We start from the raw sequence: 15,408 nt of genomic DNA, 5'->3' as shown, positions 1-15,408 counted from the left end.
AAACAGTTTATTCATATCTACCAAACTTACGAATTCCACCCCAACCCCAGGTCCCCCAAATATCACCCAGTAGGTAGCAGCACACTAGTCCCTCAGGCCATTTTCTAATATTGTTCCCAGACACCAGCTTGACCTTTGTTAGCAGGATGACTTTGGTCAGGTCACATAATCCTTTTAGGCTTCAATTCCCTCTCTGTGAACTGGTATAAATAGTCCCTATAGGTTGGTGTGAGGGTTAAATGAGACGTATTTGGACACTGGTCTAGTCCACTTACCTTGGGACCAATTTAAAAAATAAATTGATTCATTTGTTCATTCAAGATAACCAGCAATAGCCCTCTTCAGTAATAACTTTCTTACTCCCTGCCCTGGGCTAGAGTTTCACTGACAGCCTATGACTTCCCAATACCTGGTTCAGTGCCTGGCATGTAGCAGGTGCTTTATAGCAATAATGTAGTAGAATAATAATAGCTATTATCACTGAGTGTCTACCACATACCTGCCAGTCACTGTAGCGGGCACTATATGTTTACAAACACTCTCTCTCATGAAATACTTCTTGTTACCTTATAGAAGGATATTAATGATAGGCCTTGTGCTGTTCACCAGTTCTTACAGTTCCCCATATAGGATCTCAAATCCTGACACCCCCCCTTGTGGTTGGATGGCATCAGTGACCAGTTCTGACCAATGAGTTATGAACAAAATTGTTTCCAAGCCAGAGCATTGCTGCCAACGGCAACCCTCCAGAACTCTTTTTCCCTCTCCCATAGCAATGGAAAATGTTCCTAATATTGGCTCCTCTGTCATTCAGAGGACAACCTATATAGTGTACAGAACCCAGTCAGCAAGGATGGACATAAGCAAAAAACAAACAAAAGTCATTTCAGGCTGAGATTTGGGGCGTTTTATCTTAATATAATACATACTATTAACATAGTATGTACTGCATATATAATGTATTATATTGTATGTATTTAGGTATATAATGTAATACACACTATTATTATTCCAAATATACAGAGATGAGGAATCTGAGGTACAAAAATATCAAACAAAAATATTTACAAAGTTTTCCCAGGTCACACAATTACTTAAAAACAGAATCCTGATTAGAACTCAAATATTTCTGACTCCCAAGCCATTGGCCTTAACCCTTACTTAACACAGGTTGTCAATGACTACTGAATGAATGTATGAATGAATAAATGAATAACAGGGAAACTGAGTTCATAAACTTGACTACACGTATTATTTTAATATTACGTTCTGGGTATACTTCCACATGTCTGATTCCAACTTGGAAAAGGCAGATAGAGGGACGCCTGGGTGGCTCAGTTGGTTAAACATCTGCCTTTGGCTCAGGTTATCATCCTGGGTCCTGGGATTGAGTCCCACATCGGGTTCCCTGCTCAGTGGGGAGTCTGCTTCTCCCTCTGCCTGCTGCTCTCCCTGCTTGTGCTCTCCCTGCTTTATAATCATGCTACAGGTTCAATACTTAAAAAAAAAAAAGTAAAACACCTTGCAGTCATTATGGCCTTATGTTATGACCAAGTTATACTGAAGGTGCCCAATAAATGACACTGTTACAAGATGAATTTTATGCCCCCCAAATTCATGTTCTAACCCCTAGCGTTCTAACCCCTAGCGTCTCCAAATGTGACTTTATTTGGAACTAGGGTCATCACAGATGTAGTTCATTAAGTTAATATGTGGCTATATTGGAGTAGGGTGGGTCCCTACTGTGACTCCTGTCCTTATAAAAAGGGAAATTTAGACACAAATATGCACACCACGAAGAGATTGGGGTGATGCATCTACAAGGTAAGGAACGCCAAAGATCGCCAGTGTTAGAGTAATTAAACAAGGAGGTCATCATACTGACGTGGTTCTAATGCCGCTGTTGCTACATAAGCAAATCTAAGTCTAAACCTGTAGATGCCTCAGGGCTATGAAAGCGCAACCTGTGGACAGCCAATCACAAACAGCCAACTAGCGTTTAAGCTATACACAATCAATAATTCCCCTACTTTACCTCTGCCTTTTCTCTATAAAATTTTTCCCCAGCTTCCATCCCCAGAGTGCTTCTAAGTACTTCCAGTTTGGTGTTGACCAACGGGAATCAACTTTTCCTCAAATAAATGCCTAAAATTGTAATATGTCTCAGGTCATCTTTTAATACCAGCAAACCACCAAAAGCTAAGAGAGGCGTGGATCAGATTCTCCTTCAGAGCCATCAGGAAGAACCAAACCTGCCAATACTTTATCTCATACTTCCACCTCCAAAACTGTGAGGCGATACATTTTTGCTATTTTAAGCCACAAGGCTGTGGTACTTGGTAACGGCAGCATACGTTACAGAAAGTAATACAGATATTATATTAAATTTCGTATCGTTTTTAGTTTTCTTGTCATAACTGAGAAAGAAAAGCGACAGAATCCATAGTCCTAACGCTGAAAAGACAAAACATATATTAGAGCCTATCATCTTGAAAATACCATGTACACTTCCACGGACAGTTCTGTACACATCAATTGCAAACATTCCTTAATTTACTCAAATTGCCTCCCTTTACCACAAGGAAAACACAGCTGGCACCCTTAGAAACTGTGATAAAGTAAAAGTAATTGGGTAAAGAGTTCTAAGTAATGGATTCTATTTTTTCACACCCTTTTAAAAATAGAAATTGCATCTTAGTTAAGAGTTCTATACTTATTGCACATGTCTTTAAATTAGGCACAAAATTCTAAGGAAAAAAGAAAAGTGTTCTTTCTACCTTCAAGACAGGAGATGTGGGAAATAAATAGATAATTTGTGTGAAGATTGCTTTTATGTCCCTTTACGTTCAACAAGAGAGAGACAGAGCGAGAGAGAGAATGCATAGGAGCAAAATATAAGAATGCTCAAGTTTGAGAAGAAAAAAATCTAACATTTTAATTTATCGGACTTATCTATTTTTCTAGAAACTTTTTCAATGTAAAAGCTACACACACACACAGTACCCAGTTTAAGTTAGAAAACCCAAATGAAAGACCCTTACACACTGTCTAANTTGCTTTTATGTCCCTTTACGTTCAACAAGAGAGAGACACAGCGAGAGAGAGAATGCATAGGAGCAAAATATAAGCATGCTCAAGTTTGAGAAGAAAAAAATCTAACATTTTAATTTATCGGACTTATCTATTTTTCTAGAAACTTTTTCAATGTAAAAGCTACACACACACACAGTACCCAGTTTAAGTTAGAAAACCCAAATGAAAGACCCTTACACACTGTCTAAAAGAGGGATGATAATACAGAAAGTTGGAGAAAAGTGGCTTCTCTCCTGCTGCTGCTGGCAGGAATGTGCTGTGCCCCTTTGTTCCACCTATCAGTGCTTTAATCACACTGCTTGTTAGAGACTGCTTTCTGGTATTTCATTACTATAAGTGGTGAAATTACATTAAATGTAATGTTTAGCCACTTCCAAAGACAAGATCAAGATTGAAGGTTCCTGGTTCTTTTAAGTCATGGTTCTTTACCTTTGAGTGGTCACAGAGCCCTTTGAGAAGCTGATAAAAATTATGGACTCACTAATGAGAAAACTGCACAAGCACAAATACGCTCAAAAGTTAGGAAACAAATTCAGGAATTTCCTATAGTTCAAGCATGGATCCTGGGCTAAATACCCTTGTTAAATTAAACCCCCACCCCGACACAGATTTCTAATTTCAGTTCATCCTTCAATACCAACTGAAATGTCACCTCTTCAAAGAAGCCCTCCCTTCATGTGCATGCTGATTATTTATGTCTCTGAACCTTTACTGAACTTTTAATGTTCACCAATTTAGTCTTTATTGATTTCTATTTTCTTGCTCCTTAATTTCCTCTTGCCAATTGGATGGTAAAATGGATGGAAAAGTGTCTTGTGTGTATGTGTGTGTGTATGAAGATTTATTTAGAACTTCCAGGTTACTGAATACATCAAGATGCCGGAGGGTGGTGCACTCAGAGAGCACCGAATGTCCACACCCCTTCCACCTCTGCATCTCTCCTACCTGATTGTTCCCGAGTTGTATGTTTTATAATAAACAGGGAATCCAGTGAGTAAACTGTTTTCCTGAGTTCTGGGAGCCACTCCAGCAAATTATCAAACCTGAGGAAGGGGCTGTGGGAACTTTCAATTTATAGCAAGTCATCAGAAGCAGAGGTGACAATCTGGACTTGTGTCTGGTGCCTGAAGTGGGAGGAAGCAGTTTCATGGGACTGAGTCCTTCACCGTGGGGTCTGTACTACCTCCAGACAGTTAGTATCAGAATTGAATTACAGTGAAGGATGCCCAGTTGGTGTCCACAAAGAATTAGAGAATTGGTCAGTGTGGACAAAGCCCCCACACATTTAGTGTGAAAGTAGATAAAACAAAGGAAGTTTGTGGTCTCACAGTTGGCAGCTATGAGATTACCAGGACACTCAGTTATGTACTTCCCAAAATAACACCAGGCCAGTAAGAAAGGAAAAACAGTCTCAGTGCAGAATCACTAGCATGCAGTTGTAGAGATCATACTTGGGTAAACTCTACTTCCCTGCATCCCTGCAGAGAAGATAATCAGACTGAAATGATTGATTAGTGAGAAACTAATTAGAGCAGAAATTTCTTTAACATATTCACTAAGCAGAGAATATGTTTAATTAGTGTGGGAAGATACAGTATACCACTGAGATAGAGTTCTGGTCACTCATTTCAACTAATTGGACATAGAAAGAGGCTTGTTTCCTAATTTTAAAGGACAAGCTTGTTTTGTTTTTGGTTTTTTGATAAGTAAAATTGTGACTTTCATACAGATATAAAAAAAAATGAACATATAGTCAAGCTTTTCTTTAACCCATTAATGGAGGAATGGGTAGGATGTTACAATTAGTTCAAAGGAGAATTCAAAGAACAGGCACATTTCTAGACAAGGAATGTTGCAGTGTGCAAATGGAGGCAAAACTAGTTTAATTCCTCAGAGAGAGGAGGAAAGTCAATTGCTCCTCTACAGGGGAGAGGTTTATATCTATAGACAAGAATTATTTCACATTGCTATCAGTTATCTACAAGTTTCAGGGCTGTAAAATAGCTCCCATAAAATCCATATCAGATAACCCGGAAGGATGTAGTCCAGACAACCCACAGCTCCCTACAAAGCACAATTTCCCCCTCCTATCTCAATATTTGAAGACCCGCTTAAAGATTTAGAAAATATACCCAAAGCATGTCAATTCATTACTTTTAAAATGCTTAAGCACTGTCTGAACAACAGAACTGCCAACATTTAAGATTCACAACAATTAGGAGAATCATCCCATCTAAAGTAATAATAACCTGTATCACTGCTGGCAATCACTTGGACTTCACATCTGAGAGCCATATACAAGTGAGAGCCCAGTGATCTCTCCCCTTTCCTAATTATCTCTGGATAATAACTCCTGAATCCTTATTTAAAAGTGTTTCACTGTGCGCATCTTAAATATTGAAAATTACACCACACAATTAGTTACCTTTATAAATATTTTCTTAATTTAACTTTATGATCTTTTTTGTAGTCTTTAGTATATTAAATTAATTAAACAAGGATGCCATTAGATTGAAGGGGCTCTAATGCTTTGGTAGCCTATGTAAGCAAACCAAAACTTAAGCCTGTAAATGCCTCATGGTTACAAAATCAAAACCTAAGGACAACCAATCACAAATAGCCGACTAGGCTTTGAGCTACAGCCAATCAAATAATTTCCTTTCCTTGCTTCTGCAGCTTTTCTAAGTAAGTCTTTCCCCTGGCTCCTGTCAGGGGAGCACACCTGACAATTTCCTTTCTGGTACTGCCCAATTTAAATCAATTTTAGCCCAAATAAACTCTTAAAAATGTTGATATGCTTCAGTTTATCATTATTATTTTTTGGCATTTTATATTTTATTTATATTAATTTCAAACCAAGTTCATGCAAAATATAAGTGTCCAAAGTATAAACTTTATCTTCTTTCTTCAATATCTAAGTATTCTGAATTTTAAATGAAATCCTCCCAAAGGTAAGTTTATCAGCTTGCTTATTTAAGACAACTTTCAAATGCGATTTTTTATTCAATTTTTATCCCCTTGCTCTTAGACCAGTATTAATATTCTGTTTTGTTAGTGTGTAATCACATTTTTTGAATATATTTTATTTCCCACGCAGGTTTTTTACTATTATTATCACTTTAGAAATTAACTATTGCTCAACTGCAATTTCTTGAATTTAACTCTTCACAAACTATTTTAGATTAAAAGTCTCCACTGGGGGACACACTGAATGGTGATGAAATTTAGGCACTCTGATTTTGTACTGCCTTATGCTATCATTTATCTCCGATCAGATCTTATGCTTAATTGACTGACTCTGGGTACCAGCTGAGTCTAAAGATGGGACAATAAATACAGAAGTCAGCACTTGGAGAAAAAGAGAAATCTTGTTTCTTTCAACAGCAGACTTGCTTCTCTCTTTCCTCCCCTCACCCACACACCTTTTTGAATGTAAATACTCTGCATCCTGGATATGCTTCCTGAAGTTCACAGATTGTCCCTGAACCTGCATAGGTTTCTTAGGGGCCCCAGGCTGGCTAGCCAACATGCTTTGTTTTGCAAAGTAAGGTGTAGACAGAGCCTAAGGACTCCAGAAAACAGGTTTTTGGGGGCCAGCCAGAGATTAGGGGCCTGGACATAAGGGTACTGTCAGCCAGAAAGAACCGGAAGAGAAAAGAGACATAATATAGAAATTTTACTACATATGACTGTGCTATATATAATCTAAACTCTCTTGTCCATTCCCCATGAAATCTTCAGTCAAAATTGGCATTATTCTGCAGAGCAGGACTATTTTTTGCAGTGTGACATCTTGCTAAAAAGAACAGCTGGATGGGCATGAGTAATAGCTGCCCGGGAGTCTTACCTGGGTTTGATACAAGGGATACACTGCACTGGCAGGAGGCATGCTGGAGGAGTGCTACTCTGCAGACTTTGCTGAAATACTGCCAAGCCTCACAGTGCACGTTGATGAGCACATGATGCCTTTTTGGGGCTTCTGATCAAGTCCTTTGTCATATCCATTTTACCTACTTAAAGAGATTTACAAGAGATTGATTAATCTTACTATCCAATAACTCTACACTCTATTGAATAATCACAGTGCTTCTTCCTCTCAAAAAGTACTTTATAAATATTAATCCTCATATCACTCCCATAAATCCCACTTTTTAAATGAAAAAGACAGCTGCTCCCCATTAATTATCATATCAGGAAATTGATTGGACATTTTCCGAAGCGCTTGACTATGTAAGAGAGGAAAAATAATTTTCCCTCTACCCTTCAGAGGTCTTAGCTGAGATCCTTGTAAAAAAAGGCAGATTAACAAGAGAAAAAAAGTTTATTAAGATGCATACCAGTGTATATACAGGAGACACCCAGGGAAAAATAAGTTACTCCTGTTGAAATAACTGTAGGCCCAAAATGGAGCTGCTTCTGACCAGGGTTCCAGGTCTGCAAACCAAAACTTAGGTAGCTTTCATATCTCTGTAAATGCCCCCACATCACCAGAATCCCCAGTCAGCCAAGTCCCCAAATGCCAAGCCAACTCTGCACCTTCTCATCCCAAATGAGGTTGAACATGTGGCCCCAGCCAATCAGATATTTTCTATTTTCTCTTCCTCGTTCTTTTTTTATTATTTTTATTATTATTATGTATAATATATTGTTTGTTTCAGGGGTACAGGTTTGTGATTCTTCAGTCTTACACAATACACAACACTCACCACAACACATATCCTCCCCAACGTCCATCACCCAGCCACCCCATCCCTCCCAACCACCCCTCCACTCCAGCAACCTTCAGTCTGTTTCCTGAGATTGAGTCTCTTATGGTTTGTCTCCCTCTCTGATTCTTTGTTTCATTTTTTCCTCTCTTCCCCTATGACCCTCTGCCTTGTTTCTCAAACTCCACATTTCAGTGAGATCATATGATAATTGTCTTTCTCTGATTGACTTATTTCGCCTAGCATAATATCCTCTAGTTTTATCCACGTCGTTGCAAATGGCAAGATTTCAATTTTTTGATGGCTGCATTATATTCCACGGTATATATATATACCACTTTATCCATTCATCTGTTGATGGACATCTGGGCTCTTTCCATAGTTTGGCTATTGTGGACATTGCTGCTATAAACATTGGGGTGCAGGTGCCCCTTCAGATTACATTTTTATCTCTGGGGTGAATACCCAGTAGTGCAATTGCTGGGTCGTAGGGTATCTCTATTTTCAACTTTTTGAGGAACCACCATACTGTTTTCCAGAGTGGCTGTACCAGTTTGCATTCCCACCAGCAGTGTAAGAGGGTTCCCCTTTCTCTGCATCCTTGCCAACATCTGTCGTTTCCTGATTTGTTAATTTTAGCCATTCTGACTGATGTGAGGTGGTATCTCATTGTGGTTTTGATTTGTATTTCCCTGAGGCCGAGTGATGTTGAGCCCTTTTTCATGTGTCTATTGGCCATTTGTACGTCTTCTTTGCAGAAATGTCTGTTCATGTCTTCTGCCCATTTCTTGACTGGATATTTTGTTTTTTGGGTATTGAGTTTGATAAGTTCTTTATAGGTTTTAGATACTAGCCTTTTATCTGATATGTCATTTGCAAATATCTTCTCCCATTCTCTTGGTTGTCTTTTGGTTTTGTTGACTATTTCCCTTGCTGTGCAAAAGCTTTTTGTCTTTATGAAGTCCCAATAGTTATTTTTGCCCTTGCTTCCCTTTCCTTTGGCGATGTGTCTAGGAAGAAGCTGCTGCAGCAGAGGTCAAAGAGGTTGCTACCTGTGTTCTCAACGATTTTGATAGATTCCTATCTCACATTTAGGTCTTTCATCCATTTTGAACCTATTTTTGTGTATGGTGTAAGGAAATGGTCTAATTTCATTCTTCGGCATGTGGCTGCCCAATTTTCCCAACACCATTTGTTGACGAGACTGTCTTTTTTCCAATGGATATTCTTTCCTGCTTTGTCGAAGATTAGTTGACCATAGAGTTGAGAGTCCATTTCTGGGTTCTCTATTATGTTGCATTGATCTATGTGCCTCTTTTTGTGCCTGTACCACACTGTCTTGATGATTACAGCTTTGTACTATAGCTTGAAGTCCAGAATTGTGATGCCACCAGCCACCAGATTTGTTTTTTTTTTTTTCCCAACATTCTTCTGACTTCTTGGGGTCTTTTCTAGTTCCATGCAGATTTTGAGATTATTTGTTCCATTTCTGTGAAAAAAGTTGATGGTATTTTGATAGGGATTGCATTGAATATGTAGATTGCTCTAGATAGCACAGACATTTTCAAAATATTTGTTCTTCCAATCCATGAGCATGGAATATTTTTCCATTTCTTTGTATCTTCCTCAATTTCTTTCATGAGTATTCTATAGTTTTCTGAGTACAGGTCCTTTGCCTCTTTAGTTAGTTTTATTCCTACGTATCTTATGGTTTTGGGTACAATTGTAAATGGGATGGACTCCTTAATTTCTTTCTTCTATCTTGTTGTTGGTGTATAGAAATGCAAGTGATTTCTGTGCATTGATTTTATATCCTGCACTTTACCGAATTCCTGTATGAGTTCTAGCAGTTTTGGGGTGGAGTCTTTTGGGTTTTCCATATAAAGTGTCATATCACCTGCAAAGAGCGAGAGTTTGACTACTTCTTTGCCAATTTGGATGCCTTTTATTTCTTTTCTTTTTACTTCTTCTTTGCTGAGGCTAGGACTTCTAGTACTATGTTGAATAGCAGTGGTGATAGTGGACATCCCTGCCATGTTCCTGACCTTAAGGGAAAAACCCTCTCAGTTTTTCCCCATAGAGAATGATATTCACTGTGGGTTTTTCATAGATGGTTTTTATGATATTGAGATATGTTCCTCCTATCCCTACACTGTGAAGAGTTTTAATCAAGAAACGATGCTGTACTTTGTCAAATGCTTTTTCTGCATCTATTGAGAGTATTATATGTTTCTTGTCCTTTCTTTTATTAATGTAGCATATCACATTGATTGATTTACGGACGTTGAACCAATCTTGCAGCCCAGGAATAAATCCCACTCATGGTGAATAATCCTTTTTATGTGCTGTTGGATCCTACTGGCTAGTATTGAGAATTTTTGCATCCATGTTCAACAGTGATATTGGTCTCTAATTCTCCTTTTTTGTGGGATCTTTGTTTGGTTTTGAGATCAAGGTAATGCTAGTCTCATAAAATGAATTTGGAAGTTTTCCTTCCATTTCTATTTTTTGGAACAGTTTCAGAAGAATAGGTATTAAATTTTCTTTAAATGTTTGGCAGAATTCCCCTGGGAAGCCATCTGTCCCTGGGCTCTTGTTTGTTGGGAGATTTTTGATAACTGCTTCAATTTCCTTGCTGGTTATGGGTCTGTTCAGGTTTTCTATTTCTTCCTGGTTCGGCTTTGGTAGTTTATACGTCTCTAGGAATGCATCCATTTCTTCCAGATTGTCTAATTTGTTGGCATATAGTTACTCATAATATGTTCTTATAATTTTTTTTATTTCTTCGGTGTTGGTTGTGATCTCTCCTCTTTCATTCATGCTTTTACTTACTTGGGTCCTTTCTCTTTTCTTTTTGATAAGTCTGGCCAGGGTTTATTAATCTTATTAATTCTTTTGAAAACCAGCTCCTAATTTCATTGATCTGCTCTACTGTTCTTTTGGTTTCTATTTCATTGATTTCTGCTCTAATCTTTATTAATCCTCTTCTCCTGCTGGGTTTAGGCTTTATTTGCTGTTCTTTCTCCAACTCCTTTAGGTGTAGGGTTAGGTTGTGTATTTGAGACCTTTCTTGTTTCTTGAGAAAGGCTTGTATTGCTATATACTTCCCTCTTAGGACCACCATTGCTGCATCCCAAAGATTTTGAACAGCTGTGCTTTCATTTTCATTTGTTTCCATGAATTTTGTAAATTTTGCTTTAATTTCCTGGTTGACCCAATCATTCTTTAGTGGGATGCTCTTTAGCTTCCATATAGTTGAGTTCTTTCCAACTTTCCTCTTGCGATTGAGTTCTAGTTTCAAAGCATTGTGGTCCAAAAATATGCAGGGAATGATCCCAATCTTTTGGTTCCAGTTGAGACCTGATTTGTGACCCAGGATGTGATCTGTCCTGGAAAATGTTCCACGCGCACTAGAGAAGCATGTGTATTCTGCAGCTTTGGGATGGAATGTTCTGAATGTATCTGTGAAGTTCATCTGGTGCAGTGTGTCATTTAAAGTTCTTATTTCCTTGTTGATCATTTGCTTAGATGATCTGTCCATTTCAGTGACAGGGGTGTTAAAGTCCCCCACTATTACTGTATTATTGCTGATGTGTTTCTTTGATTTTGTTATTAATTGGCTTATTTAATTGGCTGCTCCCATGTTAGGGGCATAAATATTTACAACTGTTAGATCTTCTTGTTGGATAGACCCTTTAAGTATGATATAGTGTCCTTCCTTATCTCTTATTACAGTCTTTGGTTTAAAATCTGATTTGTCTGATGTAAGGATTTCCACCCCAGCTTTCTTTTGATGTGCATCAGCACAATAAATGGTTTTCCACCCCCACACTTAAAATCTGGAGGTGTCTTTGGGTCTAAAATGAGTCACTTGCCGACAGCATATTGATGGGTCTTGCTTTTTTATCCAACCTGATACCCTGTGTCTTTTGATTGGGGTTAAATTTAGCCCATTTAGATTCAGGGTAACTACTGAAAGATATGAACTTAGTGCTACTGTATTGCCTGTAAGGTGACTGTTACTATATATTGTCTCAGTTCCTTTCTGGTTTATATTACTTTTGGGCTCTCTCTTTGCTCAGAGGACCCCTTTCAATATTTTCTGTAGGGCTGGTTTAGTGATTGCAAATTCTTTTAGTTTCGGTTTGTCCTGGAAACTTTTTATCTCTCCTTCTATTTTCAATGACAGCCTAACTGGATAAAGTATTCTTGGCTGCAAATTTTTTTCATTTAGTACCCTGAATATATCATGCCAGTCCTGTCTGGCCTGCCAGATCTCTGTGAATAAGTCTGCTGCCAATCTAATGTTTCTACCATTGTAGGTTACAGACCTCTTGTCCTGAGCTGCTTTCAGGATTTTCTCTTTGTCTCTCAGATTTGTTAAGTTCTATTAGAATGTCTGGGTGTTGACCTATTTTTATTGATGGGGGGGGGGGTCTCTGAGGCTCCTGGATTTTGATGCCTGTTTTCTTCCCCAAATTACAGAAGTTGTCTGCTATAATTTGTTCCAATATACCTTCTGCCCCTCTCTCTCTTTCTTCTTCTTCTGGGATCCCAATTATTATAATACCGTTTTGCTTTATGCTATCACTTATCTGTCAAATTCTCCCCTTGTGATCCAGTAGTTTTTATCTCTCTTTTTCTCAACTTCTTTATTCTCCATTATTTGGTCTTCTATGTCACTAATTCTCTCTTCTGCCTCATTTATCCTAGCAGTTAGAGACTTCATTTTTTACTGCACCTCATTAATAGCCTTTTTGATTTTGACTTGGTTAGATTTTATTTCTCCAGAAAGGGATTCTCTAGCATCTTCTATGCTTTTTGGTTATTCTGAACTCTAGTTCCGACATCTTACTAATCTCTGTATTGATTAGGTCCCTGGCAGTCAGTACTGCCTCTTGTTCTATTTTTTGAGGTGAGTTTTTCCATTTTGTCATTTTGTCAAGGGAAGAATAGATGAACTAGAGAACAAAATGCTAATAGGGTAACAATGACCCCAGAGAAAGATACATTAAACAAATCAGAAGAGACCCAAAACTGGGGGGAAAAGAAAAAAGAAAAAGAAAATGATCAGGCTGGTAAATACAACACAGCCATACACTAGATTTTGGGTGTATTTTGGTTTGTTAGAAGAAACTGCATTCCAAAATTTTAAAGAAAGAAAAACTTAAATAAGGTTAAATGCAATGAAAGGATGGAATCTGACTGTAAAAATGAAAATTAAAAAAAAAGATTTTAAAAAAGGAATTGATAAGAAGTTGGATGAAAAAAGAAAGAAGAAAAATTTTTTTAAAAAAGAGAGAGAGAGAATGTGATCAGGTGGATAAGTAGAAGAGAGCCATACACTATATTTTGGGTATATTTTAATCTGTTAGAAGAAACTGCATCCTAAAATTTTAAGGAAAGAAAAACTTATATATACATACAAAAAATAAGGTTAAATGCAATGAAGGGGGGCACCTGGGTGGCACAGCGTTGAGCGTCTGCCTTTGGCTCAGGGCGTGATCCCGGCATTATGGGATCGAGCCCCACATCAGGCTCCTCCGCTATCAGCCTGCTTCTTCCTCTCCCATTCCCCCTGCTTGTGTTCCCTCTCTCACTGGCTGTCTCTATCTCTGTCGAATAAATAAATAAATAAATAAATAAATAAATAAATAAAATGAAGGGATAGAATATGACTGTAAAAATGAAAATTAAAAAAGATTTTAAAAAGGAATTTGTAAGAAGTTGGCTGAAAAAGGAAAGAAGACTAATTTTAAAAAATAAATAAAAGAAGAAAATGAAGAAAAAAGAAAATCAAAAAATTAAAGTTGAAAGACTAAAGAATCATGGGGAAAAAGCCATAAATTCTTGTGCTATATTCTCCTAGTGCTGGAGTTTTGCAGTTCTCATTGATCAGTAAACTTGGTCCGGGCTGGATGTACTTGGGGATCTTCTGGGGGGGGGGGGGGGTTTGCCTTGATTTCCCNGATTCTCAAATGTCTTTGCCTCAGGTGGAATTGCACTGCCCTTTCCAGGGGCCAGGATAAGTAATCTGCTCTGGTTTGCTCTCTGTGGCTTTTGTTCCCTGAAGCCTTTCTGCACAGCTTTAGAGGATGAGAATGAAAATGGTGGCCTCCCAATCTCTGGCCCCAGAGGAGCCAAGAGCTCAGGGCACCACTCCTCAGTGCGCCCTCAGAGAAAAGCAGCCACTCTCTCCTGTCTCCCTGGTCTCCAGCCGCACTCCGTGCTCACCCCGCCTGTGACCGTGTGTTTCTATCTCTGGCACACCGCCCTGTTTGGAGTCTCCAAACCCAACAGGCTCCTGCGGCAGGCTCCCAGGCCACTCCTTCCATGGGAGGAAGGGGAGTCTCCCCAGTTCTGCCCCTTGTTGGGTCCCGGCTCGAAGAGCTGTGGCCCGACTGTCCCGCGGATCACAGTTTATGACAACCCCGAGCTGAGAGCCCATTTCTCGGCTCACTCTGCAGCCGGCTTCCCTGCTCTGATACCTGGGAGCTCTGCTGCACTCAGGCAGCCCCGGTCTTACTGTGCCCTGAGGGTCCTGAGACGACACTGTCCCAGTGAGGTTCCACCACCACCACCACCCCCCCCCAGCCACCAGAGCGACGTCCCTCACCGGAGCAGACTTGTAGAAGTTCCAATTTTGTGCTCTGCTGCTCTATCACTTGCCAGTAGCCGACTGACGGCAACTCCCTCCCCCTGCCATCTATCGCCTCAGATTCACTTCTCCGCACCTCCTACCTTGCAGAAAGTGGTCATTTTCTGTTCATAGAGTTGCTGCTATTCTTTTCTTCATTCTCCAGTTGGATTCGTAGGTGTTCAGAATGGTTTGATAGCTCTCTAGGCTGAATTCTGGGACCATACGAAATTTAGGTCTCCTACTCCTCATTCTTTATTTTCTATCCGATAAAGCTTTCTGCCTTCCAACCAATTTCACAGGTTCTCTGAAAGGAGACTGTCCCCTTCATGAAGTGTTAAATAAGTTTATTTGTATCACCTAAATTGTCTTCTTTAATCATTTTTCTAGCACAAATAAACCTTATTGGCCTCTCCTGTGCAATTTTCAGTGGAGTTCACATAACTAACTGATGTTTTGTGCATGCTTATTTTATAAGGTTTGTTTTTGAAAAAAGAACATTTATATTATCAGTGCTGAATGTATAGGCCTTATTGACTTCATCTGAAAGTACCCACTCTGGAAGATAATTTATCGCAGATAAATATATAATAAAAGTCCAAGAGATGACTACTGGAAATGAGCTTCGCAGGGTGTCTGTCATTTGTTTTAGACGGAAAAGAAATTGCACTTAGAAGCCATGATTGGGTCTGAGCAAATGATGCATACTAACCAAACTCTTAAAAAGCCAAAAGAGATCACAACGACAAGTCTGTCAGAAAAGCCAATGAGTGGGGCGCCTGGGTGGCACAGCGGTTAAGCGTCTGCCTTCAGCTCAGGGCGTGATCCCAGCGTTATGGGATCGAGCCCCACATCAGGCTCCTCCGCTATGAGCCTGCTTCTTCCTCCCCCNACCAATGAGTGGGGCGCCTGGGTGGCACAGCGGTTAAGCGTCTGCCTTCAGCTCAGGGTGTGATCCCAGCGTTATGGGAT

General features: G+C 39.2%; 1 long non-coding RNA gene across 1 annotated transcript in view; it reads right to left on the bottom strand.

The window, feature by feature from the left end:
- Positions 1-15,408, bottom strand: part of LOC117801077 — a 35,836-nt gene that overhangs the window by 15,331 nt on the left and 5,097 nt on the right. The window contains exon 2 of the long non-coding RNA XR_004623469.1: positions 6,941-7,106. This is a non-coding gene — a long non-coding RNA (uncharacterized LOC117801077). The remainder of the gene's footprint in view (positions 1-6,940; positions 7,107-15,408) is intronic.

The sequence above is a fragment of the Ailuropoda melanoleuca genome, chromosome 2, assembly GCF_002007445.2.
Source record: "Ailuropoda melanoleuca isolate Jingjing chromosome 2, ASM200744v2, whole genome shotgun sequence".
NCBI lineage: Eukaryota > Metazoa > Chordata > Mammalia > Carnivora > Ursidae > Ailuropoda > Ailuropoda melanoleuca.
Note: the sequence above shows the minus strand (reverse complement) of the source record. Positions and strands in the feature narration are given on the sequence as shown.